We start from the raw sequence: 21,374 nt of genomic DNA, 5'->3' as shown, positions 1-21,374 counted from the left end.
GTCAATTTCCCTTACTTTCCGAACGTAGGATGTCCCCGACGAATCCGATGATCTCGTGTCCTTAGACACACCCCGTCATATTTTTCCTCTGGGGTATCACCGGGTCGGAAAGTCTCTCTCTCTTGCGGTATCATCGACAAAAAAGGATTAACTCCTTACGGTCAGCGAATATTAACACAGAATCCGACTTAGATTTTTTGCGAGTGCGTACGACTACCGTCCCGTTGTCCGCGGATTCCCGACGTATATATATATATATAAATAAATAAGTAATTATAAATTAATATTAACTATTATTAATAATAATTTAATTATATATCTCAAGATAATAAAATATTTATAATTTATATTAATTTTTATATATAAATATTTAATTATATATAATACATTTTTTTCAATTTAAAGTTAAAATATTTATATTTATATTTTAATTTTTTTATAAAATTAAATGTATGTATAAAGATTTTAAAATTAATATATTTAAAATTAATAATTATATATTAATATATACTTATATACAAGATAATTCAATTTTTATCAATTTTATTAAAAAATTTTATTTTATTACGTTAAATATTTATAAATTATTTTAATTTAATTATCTAATTAAATTATTATTAATTAATTATAATAGCAATATTTATAATAGTATTGTTAATTTTTTATTTTTATATTTTAAAATATATATATAATGTACGTATCCATTATGTATTTCCAATGTACGTACGGCAGATACTCACAGGAAAAACCAACGAGACTAATAATAAAATCAATGAATTAGAAAAAAAGAGCTATAGACAAATATCTTATAATATACCGTGGCATAATCTGCAATTTATTATAAAATAATTGATCCGAGCAGTATCAATTATAAAAGAAGATGGCTGAATATGATAGACACTGTCGAATACTAATCAAATATAATCATTTAGTTAATCTTTAAGATTTAAGTTAAGATACATCTTTGAGGAATCAATAAGTCTTTCGCTAATAGCCTAATAGATCTCTTGATAGATCAAACGAAGAAATACCTAACCGCGATTACAGCCAATTGGTACATATTATTCGATACATAATTAATATTTGTATCACGTACAGCGATGCAAGTGGTATTGAAGAAAATAGCCATTTTATGTTACAACTATAACGAGTAAATTTACTCGTTTAACTTGAGAGGAATTAAAAAGGTACCTGACTTTTAAATAAGCATTAAATAAGAAATTTAAATATCGCAGACGGTGATGTAGGTGTTATTCAAGAAAAGAGAACATTTTATTTTGTAATTAGCACGAGTAAATGAACGAATATCGATAATATAATATAATGATTAATATGAATTTTATCTGGCTGATTATTTAAATACCATAACATATTTCACAGTAACGTCATCGACTGCCGTTAGGCTCTTTTCCCTTTTTGTTCAAACTAATTGATAGTCGAAAACTAGTATCAAGGAGGTGTGAATTTAGTCTTAGTTTGTAGAAACTATTAAAATGATAAAAATGGATACCGTATTAAATCGTCGAAGGCGCCAATTTACGATAAAAATTAAGAAATTGTTCAATTTGATTTTGTTACAATGGAAAACCCGTCCTTTGCTATGTCAAGAGATCGTTAACGTTTGATTGACATCTCGACACCTTGTCAAGATATATAAGGAACGCGGAAGTCGCGCGCGAGCTCTTTCGTGCCTGAAATTCCGGACAGTGAACATCCAAGAAGAATTTAAATATAAGGTAAATAAAAAAAAATATCAAATAACAACATTGTAACTAGTAATTTATAACGTCTAAGCCATTAATTTACAATACTTGAGAAATTAATTTATAATATTTAAGCTATTAATTTATAACATTTAAGCCATTAATATATAACAAATAAGCAATTAATTTATAACGTCTAAACTATTAATTTATAACATTTGTTGAGATATGTATAATTTTCTGTGTTGGACTGGGGTAAATGTGTAGTAGAGATACTTGTATGTGAATATCAGCGTGTGGATGTATGTGTGTGCGCGGCGTCTCGAAAACAGATGAATGTAAACTGTTCAGTCGGTTAACAGTCGGGTATAGAAGAAAGTGCTGAGACGCGTGCAAGTGTGTATCGATGAATATATAAGAAATCGTCCATGAAATAAATATATTACTATTTTAAAATTAATCCTCAGTATAAATTTAGTGTTCTTATAACATTATTTCGACTTCAAAGATCCACAATTCTCAACAACATTTGTGCTATTAATTTATAACATTTAAGTTATTAATTTACAACATCTAAGCCATTAATTTACAACATTTGAACTGTTATTTTATACATTTAAGTTATTAATTTATAACATTTAAGCTATTAACTTTCAACATCTAAGCCAATAATGTACAACATTTAAACTGTTATTTTATACATTTAAACTATTAATTTATAACATTTAAGCTATTCATTTATACCTTCTAAGCCATTAATTTATAACATTTAAGCCATTAATCTAAAACAATTACATTATTAATTCTTAACAGTTATACCAATAATTTATAACAACATTTTCCCATTAATTCAATGTAATTATGCTCTTAATTTATAACAGTTGTACCCTTAATCGGAAGTAACTCTACATTCATTGATTTTAATCAATACCATAAATTCGTAGTGAGTGAATTAAAGTGAATTAAAGATTTATTTTATTAACGAAATCTATCAAGTCTTTGAAGTGCTATTTCATTTCCATATAGCATTATATTTTAACTCTGAATACAGTATTCAATTTCCAATTTCACTATTTCGTATAAAATCTGTGGTAACACAGAGTGTCGATGTATGTGTCACGTAAAATAACAAAATAAAAAAGGAATTTGAGGTAAAAAATAAAAAAAGAAAACTTTATTTTTTTTCTAACATCAATACACTTTACAATCTACTTCCGAACTCTAGGCGTGACTTTCTAAGACAGACTCTTATGATTTTACTTTCGATCGGATCCGATTACTTTCTTTTGTCATTCCTCAACATCCCCACCGTCCATGCATTTGCTAGGCGTCCGCGATCGTTGCCACGTGCTCTTTCTTCTAGAACCTTCGGTGGAAGGACCGTTGGGATGTTGATGGTTCATTAGGCACTTCAGCGATATACATTGTCGCCGAGTGCTTTATCTCTATCGTCAGTCCGTCGGATTTGAAGTATGCCGGTCGTGACATATGTAACGATATATGGTATAACGTTATAACGTATTACTTTACATAATATAACTTTATAACGTATTACGTTATATGGTATGACGTTATAACGTATTACGTTATATGGGACGACCTGTTTCTGTCTGGAGATTGATTCCTAATACAACGTGTGTCCCATTATATCAGCATCTCTAAAGTACAATTCTATGGGATTTCTAGGGAGAACAATACAACCGATCCACACCTTCGTCAGGCAAAACGTTTATCCCGTGACCCTGGCTACGTTCGGCGACCAGTTGTCACCTCGAACCCACTTTCGCTTTCACAAATGTCAAACAATTACAAATGACAATTGCTTAATTACAGTTATGATAAAATCTAGGCTAAAGCATTAGAAGGCTTCCTCAAAATTGCAAAGGGAAGACTCCGGTTTTCCTTTCACCTCCGACATATATAATAACCTGTTAATAGCAGCGTTATCGTCAATTTAACTACCCTTATTATCCCACAAGAAATAAGGGATCGAACGATTCGTGGCGTCGATTAATCAATCGCAACGGGAATTTACGACTCCCGTTGGCGCGCTTCCTCGAGATCGCGTCTCCCCACGAACGTGCGAATTTACATATTTAACAATATATATATGGCGGGTTAATGTTGAAATTTTGGGTGTTTGGGCGTTAATTTTAGTTTCTTTACATTTTTTTCCTTTAGGAATACCTGCACTTTATCATTTATGGAAGTTTTGTTAACAGAAACGAAAAATTTAGAAAAGATATGTATAATCAAGGAATCTCAGGATAGCACACTTAGACTGCAGATTTTTCTGTATGCAAAAGTAAGTCAAAGGAAGAGGATGAAATTTTCTTGTATAAGGCTTTGTTTCTGCTTGAGCTAGCTTACAATGAAATACGTTCAGTGTGACAGAGTATCGACAACTATTTCAAACTTTAGCTTTAAATACAAAAAGTTTACGCGCAAAAATAAGCTGAAGAAAAGAAAAATGTTTTTTTTCTTGTTTGACGTCTTATCCTGTCTGGCGGTATGGAATTATTCTGGAAAAGCCTGTATATGTACAGAGTATATAAAAAATACACTTATTTGACCGGACCACCCTAATTCTACAACTCTGGATGATACAGTTTTACAAACGTCTACTCATCGCGAGGACCAACTTGACAACTTTTCAAAATAAGCTATGAGTCGCAATTGAACCGTTTTCTGGAGAAATGACGTTGAAATTTCATTGGGTCTTACATCGAGATTATTCGCAACAAGTTTATATTTCGCAGTCAGGTAGAAAGTAAGCAATGTGACATCAACGAGAAAACAACAAGTTTTCGTTAGCAGGTGGGATAGCCCGTGATAAACAGAATGGAGCAATCAGCGTGATTTCACATTATTACAGAATTATCTACTGCGTGAAAAAAGACTTTCAAACAAAGATTCTGATTTTATTAGCTTTCTTTTAGAATAAATAGAAAATAAAATTTGTAAATAACAATTAATCTCATTATTTTAAATAATATATGTAAACTTGTTGAAATTGCAAATAATTTATTTCTGTCTTTTAACATTTAAACAATTATTTAAATGAAAATTTATTTAATAGTGCCCAGTATTGCGCGCAACACATTTTTGGAACAACGAACAATTCGATAGTCGGTAATAGAGATAGATGGCAAAATAATTGGATTTATTGATAAAATGAGGATTAAATTGATTAAAAAAAGTAAATTGATTAAAATGTATACAAATCCTACATATACAAGAATAATATCTTGCACATCATGGTATTCAAATATACTTTCCCAGTAAAGTTCCATTTGATCCTCGTGCTAAGTAGCATACGGTGCCAGCAAACGTCAATTTTTACAAAATTTTGCATGAATCAATCGATCCAGAGGCTCCGATCCTCCGAAATCACGCTAGTGGACACTTATACGCCCTGACACTTTTTATACACGCTGTACATAAAAATATACGTATCGAAACTGTTGTTATTTCTATACTCAGAGGTAAGATCAGAGTAGTTATTATTTTATTGAATGGATAAATCTATTACACCGTTCTGAGCCAAAAAAAGCCTTTATTGCACACGCTTACAAAAACTAGGGATAAAAACAAAAAAGCATCTTAAGCCTATCGATTAAATCTATCGATTGTAACTAGCATCATCCTCTAGTTACTATTTCTTATCACTAACACATCTGCATATGGATGGCGAGCACGAACTCACGTTGTCATTTTCAACAGAAACTTTGATACAAAGTACGCAGATTTGTGTATAAATACATTACGGTTGAGAAATTGTTGAATATTTACTATTGTATCTGTTATACTTGATCGTTAACACCTATTTTTTTCGCCTGCCTAACTTACTATCCTCAAAACATTATCAGATTATACATTTTGTTCGGCTGATAAAATGGAATTTCTTGGAATTTAGAGCTCCCTTTACATTCACTTGTTATTGTACGAGTATTTTGCTCGTTCACCAGCCGTTCACTCATTTTATTTTGCAATCGTGACAATTTGATGTTGCTTCTCCACTCTGTATAACGTGTTACCTACAAACACCAATATGTATATAATCTGATGCATTAATTACTATACGATACACCATGAGGACGTTAATACACGCAAAACGAAATAGATAAACAGTATCTGCTAAAATTATAGCTATAATATATAATATAATATATAATATAATATAATATAATATATTTTTGTTACAGTCAACTTCTCCAAAACAGTTCGCTGTGGAGTGCCGAAGCGTGCAGACGTGTCTCTAGTGCCCAGCGTAGTTCGAAAACAACACGTGTAGCCCAACTGTCGAAAGAGAACGCAGTTAAGTGTCCCTTACCCTCTAGGGAGAAGAAAATCACACGCACCTAACCCCAACCCGTATACTAGCCTCACAGCCTCACGACTAGTTGTTCATTCCGAATTAACTAGCTCGATGATGGCCCAGCAACCGCGACCAGGCTCTCCGGAGCAGACTCGCAGCTACCCCGTGCTACCCCCCCCCCCCCCCCCCCCCCCCGTGGCAGAAGTGCAGCAGAACTCTCCGCACTAACGACGCTAACACTACAAAGAAAAGGAAAATTGAACCAGCAACGCAAATAAACACACACAACAGGTTCGCCGTACTGGAATCCTCAAACGACGCCATGGAAATCGTAGAACCGCCACCAAACCAACATTCACAGAGAATCCCCCCTCCCCCACCAATATTTGTAGACGACGTCATTGACATACAGACAATGACCAAGTCCCTAGAGAGAGATATCAGCAAGGAGGAATATAACCTTAAGATAAGCAACAACAAGGTGAAAATACTACCGACGAACCCAGAAGCTTACAGAAAACTCACCAAGACACTCAGGACCCTGAACGCCAACTTCCACACCTACCAACTCAAACAGGAAAGGCCTTTCCGGGTGGTCCTACGAAACATACACCACTCAGCAGACATAGACGAACTAAAATACGAACTCTCAAAACTTGGCCACGAAGTCATCAACGTAAGTAACATAAGGCATAGAGTCTCGAAAGATCCGTTATCCTTATTCTTCCTAGACATTAAACAAAAACCGAATAATAAGGAAATATACAGCGTCAGTCGCCTAATGAACGCGATAGTAAAGATCGAGCCACCGCTCGTGAAAAAAGAAATAGTGCAGTGCAAAAGGTGCCAAAGGTACGGTCATACGCAGAAATACTGCAACCATACTTTCCGCTGCGTTAAATGCGCAGGCTCTCACTCCACTGACCAGTGCGCCAAATCACCGGAAACCCCAGCGAAATGCATCCACTGCCAAGGGGACCACCCTGCCAACTACAAAGGCTGCCCAGCATATAAAACACTATACACGAACAGGTACCCTAAGCTCAGAGCAAAAGAGGTATCCAACCAAACAACCAGCCCGCCGAAATTCTCGACTACCCCAACCCCCTCAACCAACCAAACACCCAGTCCTACCAATTTCATCTCCACCTCAACCTCCTATGCCCAAGCATTACAAGGCATCCAAAATAACCCGAACAGCCAAAGGAACCTTCCCCAAAACAGTGTCCCCAACCCACCAAACGCAGACAACTCCTCAAGGCTCGAAAAGCTAATAGAGAAACAATCGGAGCAAATAAATCACTTGCTATCGCTACTAACACTCATCGTGGAAAAATTAGCACGTCCCGACTCAAAATAAAACCAAGGCGCATAGCTCTCTGGAACGCCAACGGTCTAGCGCAACACAAACGTGAACTAGAACTCTTCTTAAAACACCAGCAAATCGACGTAATGCTCGTATCGGAAACCCACTTCACCGACAAGAGCTACCTGAAAATAAATGGTTACAAATTCTACCATACTCAACACCCCAGCGGAAAGGCCCACGGTGGCACCGGAATAATAATCAAAGCAAGAATTAAGCACTACGAACTCCCACCATTCCAGAAAGACTACCTCCAAGCAACAAACGTAGCAATAGAAGACTGTCATGGCTCAATCACCACCTCAGCAGTATACTGCCCTCCCAGACACTCCATCGCCAAAGAAGACTTTGATAACTTCCTGGACACCCTGGGCAACAGATTCATAGTTGGAGGAGACTATAACGCCAAGCACATCCAATGGGGCAGCAGACTGGTTACAGCAAGAGGCAAAAACCTCTTAAACAGCATAATAAACAACAACCTCAACTACCTCACCACATACGAACCCACATACTGGCCCACTGACACCAACAAAATACCCGACCTTCTCGACTTCTTCATAACTAAAAATATCCCATCAAGACACGTCCAGATCAACTCCTCGGCAGATCTCTCTCCTCTGATCATTCTCCCGTGATAGCAACAGTCAGTTCAACAATCATCGAGAGTACACCTAATGGCTCCATTCACAACCAACACACCAACTGGCAGCTCTTCAGAGAAGTCTTTACACACTCAACCTCAGCCTTCACCCCACTAAAAACAAAGGAAGATATCGAAGCAGCCACGGAATACTTAAACACGAGCATAATAAACGCAATCCGCCTCTCCACACCGACAAAGCCAACCAACAGCAAACAAGAATATCCACAATTCATACTAAAAAAAATAGCAGAAAAACGTAGACTAAGAAGAGTATGGCAGACCCACAGAACACCGGAGGACAAACGAAAACTTAACAACGCAACTAGAAAGCTAACCAGAACCTTAACAAACTATAAAAACGACTGCTTCCATAAATACCTCGCCAGCTTATCGCCCACAGCCGACACCAACTACTCACTATGGAAGGCCTCCAGGAAACTCACACGCCCCCCACAAATAATCCCACCTATCCACCGTCCGCAAGGTGGATGGGAGCGAAGCCCTATCGAAAAAGCCGACCTGTTTGCAAAACACTTGACAAAAGTATTCAAACCCCATTCCCCCAAGCCGCCGCGGACGTTACTGAATACCTACACACCCCCTTCCAAATGTCCCCTCCTATCGAACCCTTCTCCTCTGCTGAGACTATAGAAACAATCAGTCGCCTAAACCCCAAGAAAGCAGCAGGACACGACCTAATAGGCAATAGAGCAATCAAGGAACTTCCCACAAAAGGGATAGCACTCATCACATCGATTTTTAATGCTATCCTTCGCCTGGAACACTATCCTAAGGCTTGGAAAATCTCATTGATTACCCTCATCCCTAAACCCGGTAAACCGATACACGAAACCTGCTCCTATCGCCCAATCAGTCTTTTACCTACCCTGTCCAAACTATTCGAGAAGATGCTCACGAACCGACTCCTTCCAATCCTAGAGAACTTGAAAACACTCCCAGATCACCAATTCGGCTTCCGAAAACATCATTCTACAGTAGAGCAAATCCACCGCTTAACTCATACGATCAGCCAAACACTTGAAAAGAAAGAATATTGCTCAGCGGTTTTCCTAGACATCCAACAGGCATTCGATAAAGTATGGCATGAAGGGCTACTATACAAACTTAAAAAGATCCTACCCCACCCCTACTTCTCCATCCTAAAATCATACCTAACCAATAGACAATTCATGGTTAAATACCTAGACGCCACTTCCGCAACATTCCCAATAGAAGCCGGCATACCCCAAGGTAGTGTCCTCGGACCCCTACTGTACTCCATCTACACTGCCGACCTACCTATATCAAACGATATAACAATAGCGACATTTGCAGACGACACAGCGCTATTAGCTTCCCACGCAGACCCGGTAATAGCCTCATCCACTCTCCAGCGAAGTCTCGACTCCATGGAAAAGTGGTTTCACAAATGGGGCTTCAAAGTCAACGAAAAGAAATCCTCACATGTAACCTTCACGCTCCGAAAACAAACCTGCCCCCAGGTCACCATCAACAATGCAACAGTTCCTAGCAGGGACACAGTCCGATACCTGGGCATGACCCTGGACAGGAGACTAACGTGGAAGACACACATCTCAGATAAAAGGAAGCAACTAAAGGACAAACTAAAAAAACTCTATTGGCTCACGGGCCGACGCTCCAAACTAAATATACAGAATAAAATTACCCTCTACAAGACCGTAATAAAACCTGTCTGGACCTACGGAATCCAACTATGGGGAACAGCAAGTAACTCCAACATTGAAATACTCCAACGCTTTCAATCGAAAACGCTAAGATCCCTAATTGACGCACCTTGGTATGTAACCAATGAAACAATACACCGCGACCTCAAGATACCCACCGTCAAAGAGGAAATAGCAAAATATAGCGACAGATACAGCAAAAGAATCAACAAACACCGAAACCCCCTAATCACTGGACTACTCGATACGACGGACCAGATTCGCAGGCTGAAGAGGCACTACCCGCTAGACCTAAACGTTAGATTCATTTAATTATCCAAATTAAGCATATGCACTTACTTATAATACTTATAGATTATAAATTATATCTATCTATAATAAGTATTAACTTATTGTAAGTAAACAGCCATGTCACTGCGCCACGCCAGAAAAATTACTGAAAATTCTCAACGCGAGAATTGATTGTAATTTCAACAAATAAATAAAAAAAAAAAAAAAAAAAAGAAGATACTTTGCAAGTAGCATTCTTATATGTTGGATTACAAGCTATTTCAATTAGCCTTGTAGTGAATATACTGTACAATATTTGTAATTTTAGCGAATGTCGTGATATTGTTCTGTAGGAGTACCAAAACATAGTTATCTTCTATTAGCAAATAAAATTCTATTTTTGATGAAATTTAGTAAAAAATATTAAAGTATCCGAGGAACAATTTCTTTTGCCTGCAAAAGTCACTTTGAGCAGGTGAAATCGAATCCTCAAGATTTTGATTAACTTGTGATGATCCGAGATACAGTAAAACTTTGCATCGCTCTATTGAAAAATATTTGTGCGCTAGGAATAAATCTCGAGTAAATAATGAGCTTACTATTTTAAAGATAAAACGTGTAACAGGCATTACATGTAAGAAATACAATGCGGGCAAAATAACAGCTCACTTAACATTTCTGTTAATTTCTAAATACATAGGATTTTTCACCAGATATTAGCGCTTTTATTGGAACAAACAAATGAAAATGAACAATTCCGTGTAACATATTTCGGAGCCATATTGATCTGATATGTCAAACATATACATTGATATTTCGAAAATTAAAAATTATTTTCTAGAGTTGACATGTTGTTTTTCAGGTAAGTAAAATTTTTTTTAATGTATACTATATCTAATTTATTAAGTGTAATTACCAGTTATTTGCCCCACTTTTATAATTTCCTTTGTATATTATATACATTATAATCTAAAACGTATTTGTTCAACGTATTTGTCGTCCAATACCGATGATTTAGTCATAGACCGAATTTCTTTTACCTGTAAGTTCAATATTTTGGCAACTGAGACTAACTTAGAAGGTGTCCGTTTAATTTTTCTTCTACCTTTTCCATAGAAAAATGTCTGAAAGTCCAAAACAGAAAAGAGAGAAATGGTCAGAGGAGAACATGAATGGGGCTTCGAAGCTACTCTTCAAAAATAAAATGGCCCAAAGACAGGTCACTGAAGCTTTCAATGTTTCAAAAACGACGAATGTGAAGTCTGGGCACACGTCGAATGCGCAGATCAAGAAAATATTAAGTATTTTCCATACGATATACATAAAAATCAAATTTGAATAAGAATATGTATACTGACATCTAGAGGACTTTTTAAAACATTATTAACCATTTAGAGCAAAAGATCAAATAATTAAATAATTGATCGGTACTGGACGACAATTTTTCGTTTCCTACAAATTCCGACATTACTATTCTTGCACATTGTCAATTCGTCAATTCGTATTATTGAATTTCATAAAATTAATTTTCCTACTTTTATCAAGTTCCATTTGTGCTATAAAGTCACTTTGTAAATTTTCATTTTTACCAACTCTAGCACAAGGTACTGTGCGACTCTCCCCTGCATCTTATTTTGTATGTGATTCGAAATCCAAATTATTCGATATTTTTCATACCAAACTACGATAAAGATTCTTAACAATTTCTGCAAGATTACCTATACTAGCATTTATGACGTTCCTGTCTCACAAGATCAATAACCAAGCCTTTTCCTCGATTCTTTTTCTCTGATGAAACGTTAAATAGTTTTCTTCCTTCTTTCTGTCCGGATGAATTTTATCTTTTTCGTAGGTCATTGATATCTGGTCGCTTTTTTAAATTACTTTTTCCGTAGTTTTCATGTCACAATAAAGAGATTAAAAAATACTGGATCAAAATTTTTAATGCTTTTCTCACCCACTCCGTACTGTTATCTTTCTGTTCATGTTCAAAATAGCGAATAGAGGTACATATAGAGGCGAATACTTCTGTGTTTAGTCTATTGACACCCCCTCCCTCTCGCCCCTTGATGAGGTTGACTCGTGTTAGATTACAATATCAGTTTGCCTAACAATCAGAACTACATGGAATTTTGGGGATATACAGGCTGAGTCTTCAACAGCAAACCACCTGAATAATTCTTTCAATTTTTTGAGACGCAGGGAAATGTTTGAAACAAAAGTTGTTTGGTTTCGAAGAGGCTATTACGCGATGGAAAAAGTTTTTCTCGGATGGACGCGATTACGAGTTTTAAAGAACACTTTAATAGGCTTCGTTTTTTTTTAAGTGTAGCCGTGTAGTTTTGAATACCTATTTGTCCCATTGTTGCTTTTTTGAAGACGGATTTAAATATCGCGGTCATTTAAGGTCACTCAAGGTTATAAAACGTAGTAAAATAGTCCAATCGAACGTAATGTTTCAATATTCCGAAACAAAGGAAAATTGATTTACCATTTTCAAGATAAGTGGCCCGTTTATAAAACACCATTAAACTAGGAGACGCAATCAATTGGAGAAAAGATAAATTTTCTGTGACTACTTATCGTACTCGAATTCGACTCTACATCTTCGTTACTTTGTCGAAATTGCTATATACAATAATTATTAATTATGAATAACGAAAGAAATCCTTAACCGAAAAATACTTCGTTATTTAGTATTCGTTGTTTAATATAATTATAAAACACCAATCAATAATAACACAGGTACTTCACAGTGAGATATTTGAATTATTCATCTAATATAAAGAATAAGAATTTTGGAACAAAAATTAAACGGTTAGTACAAACAATCGATAATTGCACGAAAATGTCCTCTACGTAGTTACACAGCCGTCGTGTCCACTTTGAGAAGGGCAGATTTCCCTGAGGTATTGCGGAAGTTTGGCGGTCCATTGCGATCGAGCAGTGTAACATTTTTTTTTTATTTATTTGTTGAAATTACAATCAATTCTCGCGTTGAGAATTTTCAGTAATTTTTCTGGCGTGGCGCAGTGACATGGCTGTTTATTTACAATAAGTTAATACTTATTATAGATAGGTATAATTTATAAGTATTATAAGTAAGTGCATATGCTTAATTTGGATAATTAAATGAATCTAACGTTTAGGTCTAGCGGGTAGTGCCTCTTCAGCCTGCGAATCTGGTCCGTCGTATCGAGTAGTCCAGTGATTAGGGGGTTTCGGTGTTTGTTGATTCTTTTGCTGTATCTGTCGCTATATTTTGCTATTTCCTCTTTGACGGTGGGTATCTTGAGGTCGCGGTGTATTGTTTCATTGGTTACATACCAAGGTGCGTCAATTAGGGATCTTAGCGTTTTCGATTGAAAGCGTTGGAGTATTTCAATGTTGGAGTTACTTGCTGTTCCCCATAGTTGGATTCCGTAGGTCCAGACAGGTTTTATTACGGTCTTGTAGAGGGTAATTTTATTCTGTATATTTAGTTTGGAGCGTCGGCCCGTGAGCCAATAGAGTTTTTTTAGTTTGTCCTTTAGTTGCTTCCTTTTATCTGAGATGTGTGTCTTCCACGTTAGTCTCCTGTCCAGGGTCATGCCCAGGTATCGGACTGTGTCCCTGCTAGGAACTGTTGCATTGTTGATGGTGACCTGGGGGCAGGTTTGTTTTCGGAGCGTGAAGGTTACATGTGAGGATTTCTTTTCGTTGACTTTGAAGCCCCATTTGTGAAACCACTTTTCCATGGAGTCGAGACTTCGCTGGAGAGTGGATGAGGCTATTACCGGGTCTGCGTGGGAAGCTAATAGCGCTGTGTCGTCTGCAAATGTCGCTATTGTTATATCGTTTGATATAGGTAGGTCGGCAGTGTAGATGGAGTACAGTAGGGGTCCGAGGACACTACCTTGGGGTATGCCGGCTTCTATTGGGAATGTTGCGGAAGTGGCGTCTAGGCATTTAACCATGAATTGTCTATTGGTTAGGTAAGATTTTAGGATGGAGTAGTAGGGGTGGGGTAGGATCTTTTTAAGTTTGTATAGTAGCCCTTCATGCCATACTTTGTCGAATGCCTGTTGGATGTCTAGGAAAACCGCTGAGCAATATTTTTTCTTTTCGAGTGTTTGGCTGATCGTATGAGTTAAGCGGTGGATTTGCTCTACTGTAGAATGATGTTTTCGGAAGCCGAATTGGTGATCTGGGAGTGTTTTCAAGTTCTCTAGGATTGGAAGGAGTCGGTTCGTGAGCATCTTCTCGAATAGTTTGGACAGGGTAGGTAAAAGACTGATTGGGCGATAGGACACTTAGCTGCGTTCTCTTTCGACGGTTGGGCGACACGTGTTGTTTTCGAACTACGCTGGGCACTAGAGACACGTCTGCACGCTTCGGCACTCCACAGCGAACTGGCAGAAGGAATTGAATACCAAGTTTTCTGTACCATTCGATTCCTTTTCTAATTGTGGTGGCATAAGAAACCATTTGATTGGAATAATCTATACCACACTTTCCTTCGTTATATTCGACAACAGCTAGCGGTTTTAATGTAGCGAACAAGCGAAACGAAAGATCATTCTTGAGAACACCACTTGAGCGATTCGCATTACTAAAATATCGATAGGAGTACCTAGTAGAGAACGCTTGGTACTGCTGTACGCGTGGCCTGACGCAGATTTTTTTGAAAACACGCGTGGCAGTCAATGTGTTAATAAACTATTAAACTACATGTCGTGAAGAAGTATCCCCTTTATGAACATTTATTAATAGCTCTAGAGTTGATAATATTAGCTTGAGGAAGTTCTGTATGTACGTGTAATTGATAGTACTCGCGTACACCTGTGCGTGTAAAACGTTTCAAGTTAATAAAGAGAACATGATACACGTGGAATAGGTATGAATAAAAATTACAAGAAGCCGGAGAATATTCTAAAACATATGCCATGATAAAATATAAATTGTAAAGAGTTATAGATCATGTTATTATATATTAAAATTATGCTTAACAAGCAGATATTAGCGTAAATATGACGCTGCGTTAATTAAATCCAACAATATTGAGAAAAGAACAAATTGAACAATACCTAGAAATAATTTAGAAAAACACTGTTAGATCAATTTCAAATTGGGTTTTCTTTACTCGATGTCAAACTTAACTCTTATTCGTCTTTTGCATAAACTCTTTTCGTGATATGAAACTTTAGAGTTGACATGCTGCTGGTATTAATTGCACACGCAGAATAAGATTTTCCAAATTGAACCGAAACGATTTAGACAGAAAAATGTAATACTTTCAATACTCATAACAATTATTTATGCATTCCGCATATAAACCTACCGAATATTTATTACTTACTTTTAGCTCAAAAATATTTGATATACTACTACCAAGCAAATATTAGATTGAAGAGGAAATCATACATGAAAGATGTCACTTTTTTTAATAAAAAGTTCGTTCTCATCAAAGTTTCTGGCAATTTATTACATACCTGTGTACAAAGTGGATTACTTTGTAACACAACTGGAAAGTAACTTTCTTTAGTAATGATTTACGTAATAAATTACGCAAAAAGTAAAAAGAAGATTATATTTTAAATCATATTCTAAGAATAACTGTATTTTAAACGTGATTTCAAAAGAATTTTGAATTTAAAAATTCGTCAAAAGTACATACGTACCTACTACTTCGACACGATCTAGGCTAATTATGTGTACTAATGTTTATACATCTTGATAGTAGCTGTATTCAAAGAGCGCGTCGAATCTTTTTATAGTATTTGCCTTTTGATGTATTAAAAGTAAAAGTAGTAACTGTTGGTTTCTTAGAGTAAGGACAAGTGATGATGGTAGAGTTCAAAGTTTAGTGTATTTTAATAAGTGATATTCAATAACAAAAGGACCGACTACAATATCGTCGCACGCCGACTCACACTCCGTATCCGCTCAACTCGCACTCTGCTTCTCGACTGACTCTCTGGCCGTTGTAGCACTCTATTGTCTTTTGCTAGGCCCACCGCACACGTGTTCTGCAGACGCTCGTAGCCAGGGTCACGTAGGTCTTTTCGGCAAGGCTATTTACTTGAAGGACCCGGTAATGCATTGATGGAGCCGACAGCGCCTCGGCTCTCGCGACATTGTCTGTAGTTAGCTCGACGTTTCTTGGGCCCTTCTCCCCGATACTACAGTATCATTAGAGATATTCTTCTTATTATCGCAAATATGTATTGTTCTGCTCATTGCATCGACAAGTGAACGGATTTTAAGCTTCCTATTCTTTTGCATTTTCAATATTTCCAGAGTTATTTGTTTTCAGTAGAAAAAATATTAATTCCTGCCACTTTTGAGAGGAATTGTTTAGAAGTGTATCCTGTTTATCTCGAATCGCTCAAATATATCGGGGAAAAAATGAATGACACAAAAATCGAATGACATCGAAAGGGATATACTATTATATTCGTGTGTATTTACTTTGCGTGTATTGTCTTAACATGAAATCTCTTGCGTGTTAAAATATTTCAATGGATATCTCCATTTTTTGTTACATGATCACGCAGCTGACGTTCAGACATCTCTAAAATACTAGAAACTTGCGTCTTTCGCACCATCCGCTATCGTAATAGAAACTTTCAAATTCGACAGAGCAATACAAAGCACGTGTCACGTAAAATAACAAAATAAAAAAGGAATTTGAGGTAAAAAAATAAAAAAAGAAAACTTTATTTTTTTTCTAACATCAATACACTTTACAATCTACTTCCGAACTCTAGGCGTGACTTTCTAAGACTGACTCTTATGATTTTACTTTCGATCGGATCCGATTACTTTCTTTTGTCATCCCTCAACATCCCCACCGTCCATGCATTTGCTAGGCGTCCGCGATCGTTGCCACGTGCTCTTTCTTCTAGAACCTTCGGTGGAAGGACCATTGGGATGTTGATGGTTCATTAGGCACATCAGCGATATACATTGTCGCCGAGTGCCGCCACATCTTTATCTCTATCGTCAGTCCGTCGGATTTGAAGTATGCCGGTCGTGACGCACGCGAAAAGTGACTGACCAAAAAAGAACTGAATGTTTTGACGACATTAAGAAACTGCAGCCTTGTATTTCAGCAATATCATACCAGCAATAACAAATTTTGAGAAATATCTTTATGTTCTATTCCTGTGGCGTACTTTGGATAACGCTAATCCCGGCGACACACTAAATTTTGAAATCCATACGACTGATTCTACAGAAGCGGGGATTCTACAGCAGCGATTTCGCTTGCACAGTTGTTCATTTAATTTGTGAATTGTAAGAAACCTCAAGTATGTCAAAGGACATAGTGATATTGCTACAAAAGCGACTAGACAAATAGAGAGCTACATGTGATTTTATCGTATTTTTTTAACCCTTTCGCTTCGGCAATCCAGTCCGCCGAAGTACTGTCACTGAACGGAAACGCGCGCCAGAAATACGCACAGTGTGTGTCACGACCGGCATACTTCAAATCCGACGGACTGACGATAGAGATAAAGCACTCGGCGACAATGTATATCGCTGAAGTGCCTAATGAACCATCAACATCCCAACGGTCCTTCCACCGAAGGTTCTAGAAGAAAGAGCACGTGGCAACGATCGCGGACGCCTAGCAAATGCATGGACGCTGGGGATGTTGAGGGATGACAAAAGAAAGTAATCGGATCCGATCGAAAGTAAAATCATAAGAGTCAGTCTTAGAAAGTCACGCCTAGAGTTCGGAAGTAGATTGTAAAGTGTATTGATGTTAGAAAAAAAATAAAGTATTCTTTTTTTATTTTTTACCTCAAATTCCTTTTTTATTTTGTTATTTTACGTGACATGTGCGTGGCTACTGTATATACGTTTTCCTAAGTCTTAAATAATAATAATTCTTGTAAGAACCGTATACGAAATATCGTTTCACTGTCAATGGATTTAGTAGATTTTTTAGCATGAAACAATATACGATTTTGATGTTGTTTCAACAACGAGTAACTTAAAGAAGTGATTAATCCAATATGTCAATAAAATCAAGGGAAAATGTTCTGTCGATAACGAAAAAATATATTAATGACCACAGATAGCATTTGTATATGCATCATTTTTGTCAAATTTTGTCTTCAAAACACGACTTTTTAATATTCCTATTTTATCTACTTTTGCTAAAATACATTAAACACATTTCAATACTAAACTAAAGATCTTTAAACTTAAAAATGACTTTTGCTTATTCCCATGTCACAAACAATTGGCTTTAATAATTATCGATCAATACTCTCTTATTCGTAAGCACATCAGCATATTCGATCCATGCAAATTCACGTAAAATGTTACTACTTCCTGCCTTTCGTTACATGTATCTTAATAAATTGTATCTTATTAAATCTTAATAAATATGAGTCTTAATAAAAAGAAGTTACTTTTTACGTAGACCAAACCTAGTTCTATTATTAAGCGCGTAAGCAGATAAGATGAAGATCAAATAGAGGCAAAGCTAAAAAATAACGACTATATATTTTCATGTTTCAGCGTTGAAAACTTATGTGGGTGAAACGCTAGAATTGACTGGAGTTCTTCGACAAGAAATGGGCACTTGTCTTTGCATAGACAGCAACAATGTGCCTCCGACAGTCAGCAAACGTTACTCTGTACAAGTTCACTGTATGTATTATTAAGCGCTTATCATAGAGTTATTATACAAATATATTTGCAATTATCATTCTTATATATTATACAAGGTGAATCAGAACACGTGGAAAATATGGCAGAGGTTGATTCTGAATACTGAAATAAGAAGAAAATTTTATATAACATAATATGCCTAATATGACCTTACGTTCCGCTTATAGCTTATTTTGCGATGCTAAACATTACACAGATGAACGATTTCTTGGAAAATAGATAAATCGTGCTGGCCTTATTTCCGGACCAATACGCTCTTCGGATCCGAATCCGTTCGATTGTTAAATACGGGGACGTTTAAAATCTCTTACTTATAAAACGTTAGTTGACGTGACGATCAAAATTTTCGACAAATTCGTGTAAGCTGTTCGAACAAGATGGACGATCTATGACGCGACGCATTCGCGTTTCCGCAGAAACTGGAACTGGTCGATTCGAGTAATTTCTCTAAAGATAGGTAAGAAAGTACTGTGACACAAAGCAAGCGTCTACTCGAAAACGTTTATACGAAATTTTCTTCTTATTTTAATGCGCTGAATCAGCCCCTGCTTGCCTGGAAGCCGTACTTTCCACATGTCTCGAACTCTATCATACCGATCCACTAGGTAAACAAAATAAAAACCTGCCAAGCACTGTGGCGGCACGGGCCACGGAACTTTTCAACGGCTCCGGATGCAAAGCGCGACGCCGCCAAAGCGCAACACCGACGTGCCCAATGTACCATCGATATCTTCACACTCTTTCCGCCGAATTCTCGGAAGAGCATACACGTGCCAGCACTGGCGGCACATCTAATGAATGCACGCTAGTGGGGGATATCGATGGGATACGAAGGGAAGAATCTGCGCGATCCGAAACAAAAGCACAGGCAGTCTGTCTTACGCCATTAAATGTGTAACTCCTCGGTACTATTTGCATAGCAACGCGTCGAATGATCTCTCGGTGTCTATCGTTATTTGTTAGTTGTTACCAGTTGTCTGTTAAGTGTAATTGTTAATTGTTAATTGTTAACTCTGATTGTTGATTAGTTCTAAATAAACTATTGTTCGTTAAAAACACCAAGAGTAGTTCCTTACGCACCTATCACCATACCACCTCAGCACGAACGCTGTATAGATTGTTTTCACCTGTTCGATTCGTGCTAGATTTGACTAAAATACTCATGCGAAGTTATTGAAAATATAAAATCCGAATTAACATCCAGTTTTCAACAACCTGTCTAAAGATACCGCTCACAAACAAGCTATCATTTCTTGAAACAAATATATAAGATTTATTTACGTTATCAATTTTGTCGTGTGTCGAAATACAGCCCACTCAAAACATTCTATGGACCAAACGAAAAAATTGTTGACATTGATTGTCAACAAGTCCTACAAACTAGGATCTTTCATATTTCTTTCGCTTTTGATAATTAGACACAACCTCCCGCTAGCCGATGAGTCATTCTGCTATATTTGGCTTATCCTTTGTTATTATACAAATTACTGCCATTGTTCACGGCTGATCTACTAATTCGTTTGGTGACTAGACACTACGTTAGATATTTTAATCAAATAAACTCATAATTGTATCGATAAAATACTTCCTATCAGTACAATATATGATCTAAAATTTAAACATCCTGCTTCAGGGCGACATATCCAGTGAATTAACGGCGCCTGAACAATCCCTTAAAACGGGTAAATCTATAACTTTATTATCTAATTTCAACCTAATATCCACAAACTGATCAACATAATTTCACTATGCCCAAAAAGAATCGCCTTGCAAATGATATCGATATTTACGACATTTCTTTGCTATATTAATATAGTATTATTTGTTATAGATCCAGACCACCGACCTCGACCAGGGCTATCAAAATTCGCCTTCGTCATGGCCAATAACCAATATAATATTAACTACGATAGAAACTGTCATTGTTAATTTAACACTAGCTATCGCTGCTATAATACGAATAGCCTGTATACATATTAAATAAACTGTAATAAATAACTTATTATTTTTAAATACACCCTGTCTTATTTATCTACACCTTCCTTTGTCTTACGTCCACCTTGACCTACGCATTGTCACGTAAAATTCGTGATAAAAAAGGATTTTTGCAATCCACTAGCGATAAAAAGTTCGCGTACAAGGTAAATAGCGGGCAAAAGAACGGTATAAAGCATAGAGTGTAGAGTATAGTAGCATCGCAGAAAAAGAAAAATCAACAGCTTGGTCGGCCATTGAGCAGCAACAGATCGAGCAACGATACAAATGATCATGGAAGTGCGTTTCTGCTTCCCGGTCTGTTCGAACTATGACGATTTGTCTTTCTGATCTTTCCGACTCGACCGTTGCACCGTTCACTCGACCATCGACCATAAATTGTTTCGAATTTTTTAGAGAACGGACACTTGAAACTACGTGCTTGCGGTACATTCGATAGCCAGGACAGAGGGATCCTTCGTGAGCCTGTTTTCGTCCTGCGAGACGAGCAAATTATTAGAAATTTCCTGATGCAATTGTACGCGGTTTTATGCAACTTTGATTATACACGTGAACGATATTTGGCACAGAGGAGTAACATTTTCGGGGTAATATTTGCGCACTAATAGGTTCCCGCGTAGCTAAAATAAAGCAAAAGTTGCGCGAAATTAATGGATGACAATTGAGAAATTTCTTGGATGATCTACGTTTATTACGAAATGGT

The 21,374-nt window shown here is 36.7% G+C and overlaps 1 long non-coding RNA gene across 1 annotated transcript; it reads left to right on the top strand.

The window, feature by feature from the left end:
- Nucleotides 1–521: 521 nt before the first annotated feature.
- Nucleotides 522–19,516, top strand: LOC126867267 (uncharacterized). Its single transcript, XR_007690198.1, has 3 exons — nt 522–1,736; nt 18,524–18,655; nt 19,282–19,516. It is a non-coding gene; the product is annotated as an uncharacterized LOC126867267 (long non-coding RNA).
- Nucleotides 19,517–21,374: the final 1,858 nt, after the last annotated feature.

This window comes from Bombus huntii, chromosome 7 (genome assembly GCF_024542735.1).
Source record: "Bombus huntii isolate Logan2020A chromosome 7, iyBomHunt1.1, whole genome shotgun sequence".
Classification (NCBI taxonomy): Eukaryota; Metazoa; Arthropoda; class Insecta; order Hymenoptera; family Apidae; genus Bombus; species Bombus huntii.
The sequence above is the reverse complement of the archived record's forward strand: the minus strand, read 5'-3'. Positions and strand labels throughout refer to the sequence as shown.